This window comes from Peromyscus leucopus, chromosome 13, assembly GCF_004664715.2.
Source record: "Peromyscus leucopus breed LL Stock chromosome 13, UCI_PerLeu_2.1, whole genome shotgun sequence".
NCBI lineage: Eukaryota > Metazoa > Chordata > Mammalia > Rodentia > Cricetidae > Peromyscus > Peromyscus leucopus.
The window spans coordinates 32,819,695-32,830,488 of record NC_051074.1 but is presented as its reverse complement, the minus strand read 5'-3'; the positions used below and the strand labels follow the sequence as shown (position 1 = coordinate 32,830,488).

At 44.8% G+C, this 10,794-nt stretch overlaps 1 long non-coding RNA gene across 1 annotated transcript; it reads right to left on the bottom strand.

Annotated features, from left to right (window-relative positions):
* Positions 1 to 5,083: 5,083 nt before the first annotated feature.
* On the bottom strand, positions 5,084 to 10,498 carry LOC119088948. The gene is made up of 4 exons (XR_005092710.1): positions 10,350 to 10,498; positions 9,305 to 9,368; positions 6,981 to 7,103; positions 5,084 to 5,343 (listed from the first exon to the last, which is right to left on the bottom strand). It is a non-coding gene; the product is annotated as an uncharacterized LOC119088948 (long non-coding RNA).
* Between the last annotated feature and the right edge of the window lie 296 nt (positions 10,499 to 10,794).

Sequence of the window (10,794 nt, the reverse complement as noted above, 5' to 3'; positions counted from 1 at the left end):
ATTTTCCTGCTGCAATAACAGCCTCTCCGGACCAGAGAAAACCTGCATCCCTGCAGCTCCTGGCCAGCCAACTAGTCCCTACTGCTGCAAATGTCTTAGACTGAAACACTGAAGGAAAATTTCAGCCGTGCTATTTCAAGGTTCCTGTTGGATGTATGTATAGTCACACTCAGGAGATGGGAGAAGGGAGGGGGACCTGATGTATGAGTATGCAGTGGGGAGAGGGCTTTGGTATTGTCATTCAGCTGGTAGAGTGTTTGCCCAGCATGCACAGAGCCCTAGGCTCCACTGAAGCGAGTTCCTAATTAGTCTTAACAAAAACCCAGAGTTACATATCGAGAGTGAAAGCTAAAAGATCAGAGAAACAGAGCAGCCAGCCACTCGTTCTTACCTCTACAAAATCTCAGACTGAATCCTCAGACTGAATAGGGGAGATCCTGTCTCCACCGCCTTATATTCCTGTCTCCACCTCCCTAGTGCTGGGATTAAAGGCATGAGTCTCCCATGTGCTGAGATCAAAGGCATGAGATCCCAAGTGCTGGGATCAAAGGTGTGTGCCACTACCGCCCAGCTCTGTTTCTCCTTTAGACTGGTACAATCTCATGTAGCCCAGGGTGGCCTTGATCTCCTGATCTTTCTGCTTCTTCCTCCCAAAGGGTGGGATGTAGGCCACCATGGCCTGGCTTCTATGGTTAACTAGTGGCTAGCTCTGCCCTCTGATGACCAGGCAAGTTTTATTTGTCAGAACACAAACAAAACATTATACAACACATGATCCCCAACACTAAATAAACTGGGTATAATGGTACATGCCTGTAATCCCAGCATCCAGGAGGCAAAGGCTAGAGAATAAAGTGTTTAAGGCCAGCTGGGACTATATGAGACTGAAAATAAGTAAGTTTGTAACTCGGCTGGGCTTCCTAGATGGATTCCAGAGCCATCCCTCTGGCCTCCAGGCTCAGATGGGAAGCTCTGACTTGGAATGTGAGGCTCTCCTGTTACCGTTCAATGATTTTGATCTTTGGACTTATCTAAAGCACAAAGAGAGCATGGCAAGAGCTGTTCATGCGTGTGCCACCTGCTGCTGCCTCCACACTTCCAGGATTCCTTTCTCAGTTTCCCATCAGCCCAGGGCTCAGCACCAGCTACAGTCCTGACTGGAGGGGTATGCTGAGCAAATGGTGATATTTTATTTGTACTGAAATGTGATTTTATTTGTATGTTAATAAATAAAGTTGCCCGGAGGTCAGAGCTATTAGCAAGCCATAGGAAAGCTGGGCGGTGGTGGTGCACGCCTTTAATCCCAGCACTTGGTAGACAGAGCTAGGTGGATCTCTGTGTGTTCAAGGATACAGCCAGCATTGGAGACACATGCCTTTAATCTCAATACCTTGGAGGGCTGTACAGACAGGCAGTGATGAAGCGGTCATGTGGTTGGGTTTACAACCAATGAGAAGGCAGAATCGAAAGTCTTTATAAAGACTTTAGCACAGGAAGTAGTTCTCTTTCAGAGAGGTCTCTTGGCTGAAGAGGCTAGCTGCAGCAGGTGGTAAGGCTCTTAACTCTGATCTCTTGGCTTTCTTCTTTGCATTGGTTCTGTGTTTCTTATTTAATAAGACAGTTGGTTACATCTACATGAGCATGTTAGCATGCTCCTGGGAGGTTCCACTCTGTTCCTGTAAGTAACCGGGTTCTGAATAATTGTTGTGCCCAGATCGTGACCCCCAGAGAGACCACCAAAGACGAGCATGCCGGAATGCAAAAGCAAGGTTTAATTCTGGATATCCAAAAGCAATACAAGCCTAGGCAGGGACTTCATCCAACAGATCCAACGCAGTGGAGGCTGGAGGAAGCGCCCACCTGTCTGCAAGCTCAGTTTTTAAAGGGAAAAGTCACAAGGTTACATCATTTAGGGGTGCTAGTACGGGTACAATTCTGATTGGCTGGCTTCTAGGGACTTCTAGAAATTACTTCTAAGGGAGTGGTTGCCCACCACCATTTCTCATTGGCTGCCCTCAGGTGGGGGCATTTCTGTGGTCAGTTACCCTGGAAACCAGGGAGAGGACATTCCATAGTCTGGCAGGCATTACCTCGTGACTATCTTGTGGCTCTGTACTTTTACACTTCCTGGTTTCTGGAATCTGAAGTGACTGGTCTCAGTAACTTCTGGCCTGTTCCAGTAACTTATGGCCTGTAGCTAAAAGGAGCAGTCTTAGGCCTTTAGTTTGGGGGTGAGAGCATTTTGGTCTTATTTTGGTTCCACATAATCACGTGCTAAATAGCAAATTAGGCACACTGTGACAGTTCAAGAAAAACCACAGCAGGAAAGAAAATCTCTCTCTGGTTTTTACTTTGTTTTACCTTTCGTTTTTTGGCACAGTCTCCCCAGGCTGGTCTCAAACTCATAACCCTCCCACCTCAGTCTCCCTGGTGATGGAAGGACAGGCATGAGCCACCAGGCCCCTCACTTGCTGATTTTTTGACAACGAGCCCTGGGCCAGGCTGACTCTATCTGCAGGGAGCCGATAAGAAACCAGGGAACGTGCATGCGCTCTGGGAAGTGGAGAAGGCTCAGGGGGACCCAGGACATTGTGGAAACTGGTTCACCCTGACCTTTGTCATTTAGGACATACAGCCTCCCTTTTATCTCACCCTTGGCTGTCTGTGCATGAACTCAACACAATAAAAGGGAAATGCCAACATACCATTTCCTGGGATAAAACAGGATTTCCTAGTAGACCAGGAGATCGGTGTGTCTACAAATGGGACATTTTACCTAAACCTAACAGGGCATTGAATTTGATGCAGTTCTGGAGAGAGAATTCCAGACAAGAAACAAAGCTCCGAGGTGGGATCAAGTAGAGCTAAAAGGGGTTTGCAGTGATTTGAACCCAGGGTTAGTTTCAGGAAATAATGGCCTCAGACGATGCTGAATTGAAGAATCACTTCTTTCCATGACCTTAAAGTGAGCACTAGTCCACTGAGTTTCAAGCTTGGTCAGCCCCTCCCTGATGGACATCTTTGTCTATTTTGTCCACTGGAGAGCATTTGAGAGCTGCTGGACACTAGCTGTGACCCTGACTGAGTGAGTCCAGGAAGGGTAGGATCCTTTGTATCTGGGAGTTAATGAATCTGTGTCCCAAGACAGACGTGATGTATGTCAAAGGACTGATGACTGCCACCAACCCGTCAAATGTCTTATAAATACTTAAAACCCTATGATGGGGGAATGTCTTTCTCTACAATGCGAATATGTGTTGTTCTGATTGGTTGATGATAAGTAAAGCCATTTGGCCAATGGCAAGGCAGCTTAGAGGCAGGCAGGAAATTCAAAGAGAGAGACAGGAAGAAGGTGGAGAGAGACGCCAGGCCCAAGGAGCAACATGTAACTGGATGCAGGTAAAGCCATGGAACATGCGGTGACACATAGATTAACAGTTGTGGGCTAATTTAAGATATAAGAGCTAGCTAGCAAAAGGCTTGAGCCATGGCCATGCAGTTATAATTAATATAAGCCTCTGTGTGTTTACTTGGGGGGAGTGAGTGGGAGTTTTATCCCGACCACTGGCAGGCCAGGACACAGCTATAATCTTAACATCTTATTCCATATTTGCCAGCTTCCTTCTTAGCTAATTAACAGCATCACAATTTCAACCACGATTGGTTAACAAACTAAATGAATTGATGTGCAGGAGAAGCCAAAACAGAAACTGTAGTAATGCTTCCTGCTTCCCCTTTTACTTCACATACAATGTCCTTTAAAACTTAAATCATAAAACTTATATCATAACTTTAATAAAGTCTTGGGGTTTTGTGTTCTAACAACTTTATTTGTATTTTATGCACATTGGTGTTTTGCCAACATGTGTGTCTGTGCGAGGGTGTCAGATCTTGGAGTTACAGACAGTTGTGAGCTGCCATGTGGGTGCTGGGAATTGAACCTGGGTTCATCTGGAAGAGCAGTCAGTGCTATTAGGGGCTGAACCATCTCTCCAGCCCCTAAAATCTTGTTTTTATACTATGCTTAAAGATTCCAGGATTTAGTCTTCAGCTTTATAGAATGCCTGAGTCATTCCCTTGCTAGGGATAAAACTCCAAGGCCCGGGGCATGCTGGGTAAGTACTCTACCATGGAACTAAACCTTCAGTCACCATTCTACATCTTAGAAATAATAAAAACAGAGCCAGAGGGGTCGATTGTGCTGTGTAGCTATAGTGTTGCCGTTTACTGTCTTTCTCAGAGTTTCTTGCCCTCAGTCTACGTCATCACAAGACAAATTAGACTTGTAAACAGTGCTGTTGTGGAGTACCGTAATAAAGAGTAGAAAACCTGACATAGAGAGACCACACATCCAGAAATGAAAGAAACCCTGCTCAGGTTTCCTCTGGGCAGGACCCACAGATGCCTGGAATCTGTGGCTGGCCATTCTTAAAGATCCCTATGTTCTGATCACTGAGACTTCCAACTCTGTTATGTTAAATGCCAGAGGCGTTAAAACCATAGTTGGTTTGTTCAGTTGTCCATCTGCAGATGAACCAACCAGAGTCCAGTGGACAGCAGCCACAGACACATGTCACAGAGATGGCCCTGCCTATATGCAGGGGGTTACTGTTGCTGGAGGGCTTCTCTCCAGGATCCAACAAGCCCTGCAGTGCACAATCCACTTATAAAATAATCACTCAGACACTTATATTACTTATAAACTGTATGGCCATGGCAGGCTTCTTGCTAACTGTTCTTTTATCTTAAATTAACCCATTTCTATAAATCTATACCTTGCCACATGGCTGGTGGCTTACTGGCGTCTTTACATGCTGCTTGTCCTGGCGGTGGCTGCAGTGTCTCTCCCTTTCTTCCTGTTTCCCCAATTCTCTTCTCTCCTTGTCCCGCCTATACTTCCTGCCTGGTCACTGGCCATCAGTGTTTTATTTATATAGAGTGATATCCACAGCAGGTTACAAACAAAACAAAAAGACCTAAATGCCGAAAAGGAGCTTGTGTGGGGCGTAGTATGAGTGGGAGGAAGGTGAAAGATGCCGGGGGGGGGGGGGGGGGGTAATTAGAATGTGCTATATAATATGTGTGAAATTGTCAAGGAAAAATTTTAATTAAAAAAATTGTTAAAGAAGGCTGTTGGCTTATCTAAGTGAGGACTTGATCCAGGCAGAGAGGCCAGGCAGGGCTTTGCTGAGCAGCAGATGTTGAGTGTCTCTGGGGTGAGTGTGTAGGAATTAATGAGAACACAGAATCCAGGAGGAAGCATCCAGGTGGGAAGACATCACAGGCAGGCAGGGGTCCTGAGGCCAGCGAACTGACAGGAGATGCAGACCCATGAAGACTGGTCTGTGGGAGACAGAGGGGAGGTGGTATGGAAGGGGATGCCCGTAAGGAGCCAGCAACTTGTCTTCTTCCTCCCCCTCCCCCACCACCATGCAGACAATGGCAAGCCACTGAGTGGCACCTTGGGCACAAATGTTAAAAAGTTAAAACATGTTCAGGGTAAAAAAAAAAAAAATCACTTATCCCAAATATATTCTTAGTAACATATTTAAACATACTGCTTTAGAAGGTTTTCACTTAAGTCTTCAAATTTGAACAAATGCGATTTGATAATAGCAATATTGTCCTCTATGAATATGTGCTGAAAAGTAAAATCCAAAAACAAATTAAAAATTCATTAAAATTTTGTTAACAGAGCGCATTTTCAGAACTAAAAATAAACTGGTTCAGGCAGCATTTTAATGGCGTGCTCCCATTGGCGTTATGGAGTTTATGACAGACATGGTGCAGCCTTGCCCAAGCTGCAAGGGTTCTCTGAGGGCCCCATTGTGCTTGCAGAGTCTTTTCTGGTTAGCTGGTGGGGTCAAGGAGATCGACGGCTACCCAAGTTGTATAAGGAATGTTTAAAGAGGCGTCTGGGCCCACCTGGTTTTCCTAAACACACACACACACACACACACCCCTGACAAGATGGTTTAATAGAACTACATATCTACATTTCTCGAAAGGGCTTTACTGAAAAGAATCAAGGCAGAGGGGCAGTGGTGGCACACACCTTTAATCCCAGCACTCAGGAGGCAGAGTCTGGCAGATCTTTGTGAGTTCAAGACCAGCCTCTCTACAAAGAGAGTTTCCAGACAGCCAGGGCCGCTACATAAAGAAACTCTGTCTCAAAAAACCAAAAAGAAAAAAAAAATCCAGAAAAGAATCAAAGTAGATGAAATTAATATTTTCCTGGGAAATCCAGTGAATAAGTTGTTTGTTGATGGGGCAGCTAAGATGCACAACTCCCTATAATTAACTTCTGCATGTTGAGCTGGTTTAATCCTTACGAACATCACTATGAAAGAATTGATAAAAATCTTCTAAACCCTCTTAAAACATAACACATGCACACATACACATATACATACACATAGACACACATACATACATTATATACATAAACACATACACAGACATACACAAACAACCAAACACAAATACGTGCACATGTATGCATATGTATGCGCACACACATACACATGTGCATATATATGTGTGTGTATATGCTTATATATATATATACATATATATATATAAGCATATACACAACCTATGTAGGAGTCCTCATGACTTTGTACCCACACTACGAGAATAGCCCACCACTGGTCTCCCTGCTTCCCTCTTCTACCCAGTCTACCCATAGAACTCTCTAGGGAAATAGTCGTAAGCTCCTGCAGCTCTTGGCCATCCTCTGCCACTAGGCTCCATCTCCATATCATCAGGGCTCACCTTCCTGGTAGGCTATCAAGGCTCTTTATGATCTCCACTTACTGGTCCAGCCTTGGCTCCTTGTGTCTCACCACCTGCTGCCGCAGTACTAGCACTCCCCAGGCTTGATCACTCAGAGGGCTCCGTAGCTCTCTGCCTTTCCCATTTCTATCCTTGTCTACATAGAAGAGCACGCCTCTCCTTATTGGGCTCCGATTCCTGCTCACCTTCACACCCCAGCTTAGAGACAGCATCTTCTGAGTTTCCCATAATCCTTTCCCCATCATCTTCAGGGCTTCCTCAGCCTCCTTGCATCAGTCCCTATGAAAGCATCTATCACAAGTGCATGGCTGGAAAGGAAACAAGGAATCAGAATGATCAACGGCTGGTCAGCAGTGTAGAGATACGACTCATGTAAAGTCTGGTCGTGAGTTCAAGAGCACAGGCAGTATTGTAAGAGCTGACCACTCTTAGCAGATTGTGGGAGCAAACAGTAAAGGTCATCCAGAGTGTTGGAATGAGGCACAGACCACAGGGGGCACAGGATGGGCATCATGGACAAAGTAGCTAATGTAAATGGGAGGAAAGGGGCCTGGAGAGATGGCTCAGCAGTTGAGAGCACCAGCTGTTCTTGCAGAGGGCCCAAGTTCAGTTCTCAGCACCCAGATGCTGGCTCACCACTGTAACTCTAGTCCCGGGGACTCCGATGCCCTCTTCGGTCCTCCGCATGCACTGCTTGTAAACTTGTGCACATGCAGGCAGTCATTCATACACAAAATAACAATCAATGAAACTTTTTTTTTTTTTAAAGATTGGGAGAAAGCGAAGGAGTGAAGGGGAACATGACAGAGTCAATGTGCCTGTCCAGGGCAGACGCGGGTCAGCTTAGGGACCCCGTCACCATTATGGGAGTGCGGCTTTTGCTCTGGGGGAAGAATGGCATTTGCCGCATTCTGAACAGATCCACTATGTTCCTTTAGGATCACTACAACTGCTGGGATGCAGCAGAGATGCAGAGAGTGGGTGGCAGCCCTGAGGCAGAGCAGAGAAGGAGCAGAGTCATGAAAAACCTATTTCCAAAAGATTAAACGTAGTCTCAGGAATAGATTTAGGATCTCTGGTCTCAGAGACATAATCACAAGCAATTTTCTAGCTCTGACCTATGCAAGAAGATTGGAAGTTAGATGTGAGCCAAGCAGACGAGGAACATTAAAATGTCTCTCATTTTCTTGTCAGCCTCATGTTTCCCAATTATCTCTTTATGGTTACATTTGTACATTTGATGGGGATGTGCAATCAAGCTACCCTATAATAATGCAGGTTAAAAAAGACTCACCCATCCTATAAGCTACATGTATTACACATAATTATACACCTGCAGGCCTATCTGATTCCATGAAAATATGAGTTATATGCTAACACAGCCTTCTATCCTTGAATTTTCCAGTTGCACTTCACAGTGAAAAGCTGGTGGCAAACAGAAAAGGACCAATCAAAGGATCGCACAGCAGATATTAAACCTACTTGCAATTGACAAGGCTTTTCTCGGGGCTAACAATCGGGCGGTAACTCCGCCGGCCTCTCTGAGCTCCAGTTTGCACCAGATTTGATTCCCAAATACTAGAGATGCAAAGATGAGCAAGCCGGCTGTGGCTATAGATTGCAGACTAACATCCTGCACAGTTCCCCCCCCCCCTCTCTCTGTAACCTTCTTCCTCATCTCTGGATGACAATTCTCAGATTTGGCTTCATGCTGTCCCCAGAAGTGAATTAAACAATATAAAATCCTGTTGGCAGAAGGTCTATCCTATACTTTTTCTGCAGGGGTTCCTTCATTCTCAGGAAATGTGTGAACTCTTCTATAGTGTTTAGGCTAAGGCTTACCCCGAGGAGGGCATTGAGGAAAAAAAATAAAAATAAAAAAAAAATAAAACCATGTACAAAATCAATAGCTCCTCTTCAGTGCATTTGAAATTTTGATGAATGCCAGCCCCAGGCACAGTGCCTGGACATGGTGGCAATGTTAGCAAGCTCCCCAGGCAAATTCTTGGGTCTAGCCAAGATGGAGAATCCCTAGAAAAACGTTCAGAGAGAGAATTTCCTTACCATTGATGGCTCTTCTTTCAGGTGTTAAAAATAACAGCCTACTTTGTAGTTTCTATATAAAGAGATTTATTTGTGATGTTTTTAACACTCCATTGCTTGCTGGAGTGGTCTCTGGTAATTCCTTCTTATGCTTAAGTGTTCTTAGATCTCTAACAGAAAGCATTTAAAGCGGCCGTTATTCTTTATGCTCATCCATATCAACCCTCAAATGCAAATTGTAAATATCACCAAGCAACCCCTTACCTGTTCCTCACTGCTTATGCATCCTAAGGGTAAAAAGCAAGATTGATCAAGATCTATGTCCACAGGCCATCCATCAGTAGTGATCTCAGACCCTAACACTTGCAGCTAAATCAAGATTCCAAAATGCCACAAAAGGATGTTCACGCTCAACAATAAAGCAGAATAAGCCATCCATGCTTGGTCCATCAGAGATTTATCTCACCTGTTTTCTATTAAGAAGGTGAGTCCAAAGGGCTGCATGTTGTATGGGCTCCGTTTAGAACATTCTGGAACAAATAAAAATACAGAGAGATAATACTGCTCAGCGGTTGCCAAGGGGTTGATGCTAAAAAGTTCATAATTGTTGGTGGGGTGGTATACTAGTTTCCTTTCTGTGGCTGCAATAAATCACTGAACAAAACCAACTTGGGGAAGGAATGGGTTTATTTCCTTTATTAACCCATAGGTTACAGTCCACCATCAAGGGAAACAGAGGTGGCCACAGTTTGAGGCAGGAACTGAAACAGAGACCGTGAGGAATCTCTGTTTTCTGTTTGCTTCATGCTGCTCTTCTTATAGCTCAGGACCACGTGCCAGGGGTGGCACTGCCCAAAGTACCACCCTTAAAGACATGCCTATAGGCCGATTTGATGGAGGCAGTTCCTCAACTGAGATTCATTCTTCCCAAGTGTGTCAAGCTGATAACTAATAATAGCCATCACAAGTGGCAATCATGCTCAGTGGCTTGGAGGTGCTTGCTTGACTGTATGGATCTGTCAGTACTTAAAATAGCACCTAAGTGACTGAATATCAATTACACCTCTCTTGAAAATACTATTTAAGACAATATCAGTGGACCTAACTTTTAAGCTTAGTCAAAATTTTAATTTAATTTTTCGTTGGTTTGTGTCTCTGTGAAGGGGGTGATGTGCATGGGTCTGTACTTGCCTGTAGAGGTCAGAGGTTGACTTTGAGTATCTTTCTGTCACTCTCCACTTTTGCTTTCGAGACAGGATCTCCCCCTGTACCTGGAGCTCACTAATTCAGCTGCAGTGGCCAGCCACTGAGGCCAAGGAACCTAGTTGTCCCCACCTCTCCAGTCCTGGGATGCCAGCACACCCTGAGTTTTTCATACGACTGCTTAGGATCCTGCTCAAGTGCCCGCAGCTAAGGAGCAAGTACCCTTCCAACTAAGCCATCTCCACAGTCTCAGCAACTTAGTTCAAATGATAAAACGATTGCTTTATTCAGGAAAGATAATTGATTACCTTTAGGATGGAATTGCAAGTCCAGTGGTCTGGGAAAGGATTCTACAAGGCTGGGCACTGCCTCTTCGGTGTTCTTCCATAGAATCTGAGAGAGAGAGAGAGACAGAGACACAGAGAGATACAGAGAGAGACAGAGAATTCTCAACCGACCTGAGTGTGTTGGAGGATTTTTTTTTTTATTTTTAAGTTGAGCACCAACAAGATGGCTCAGCATGTAAACACACTTGCCACCGAGCCTGATGACCTGAGTTCCATCCCCAGGACTCACGTGGTGTAAGGAGAGAAGCAACTGTCACAAGTTATCCTCTGGCCACCATGTACATGCTGGGACACACATGCAGCTGCACATATATACACACACAAATAAGTAACTGTAATTTTTTAAAGTTGAGAAGCCCTTCATTTGAGACTCGTTTCTTGTAAGTGTTAATCTCCCTGGAGTTTG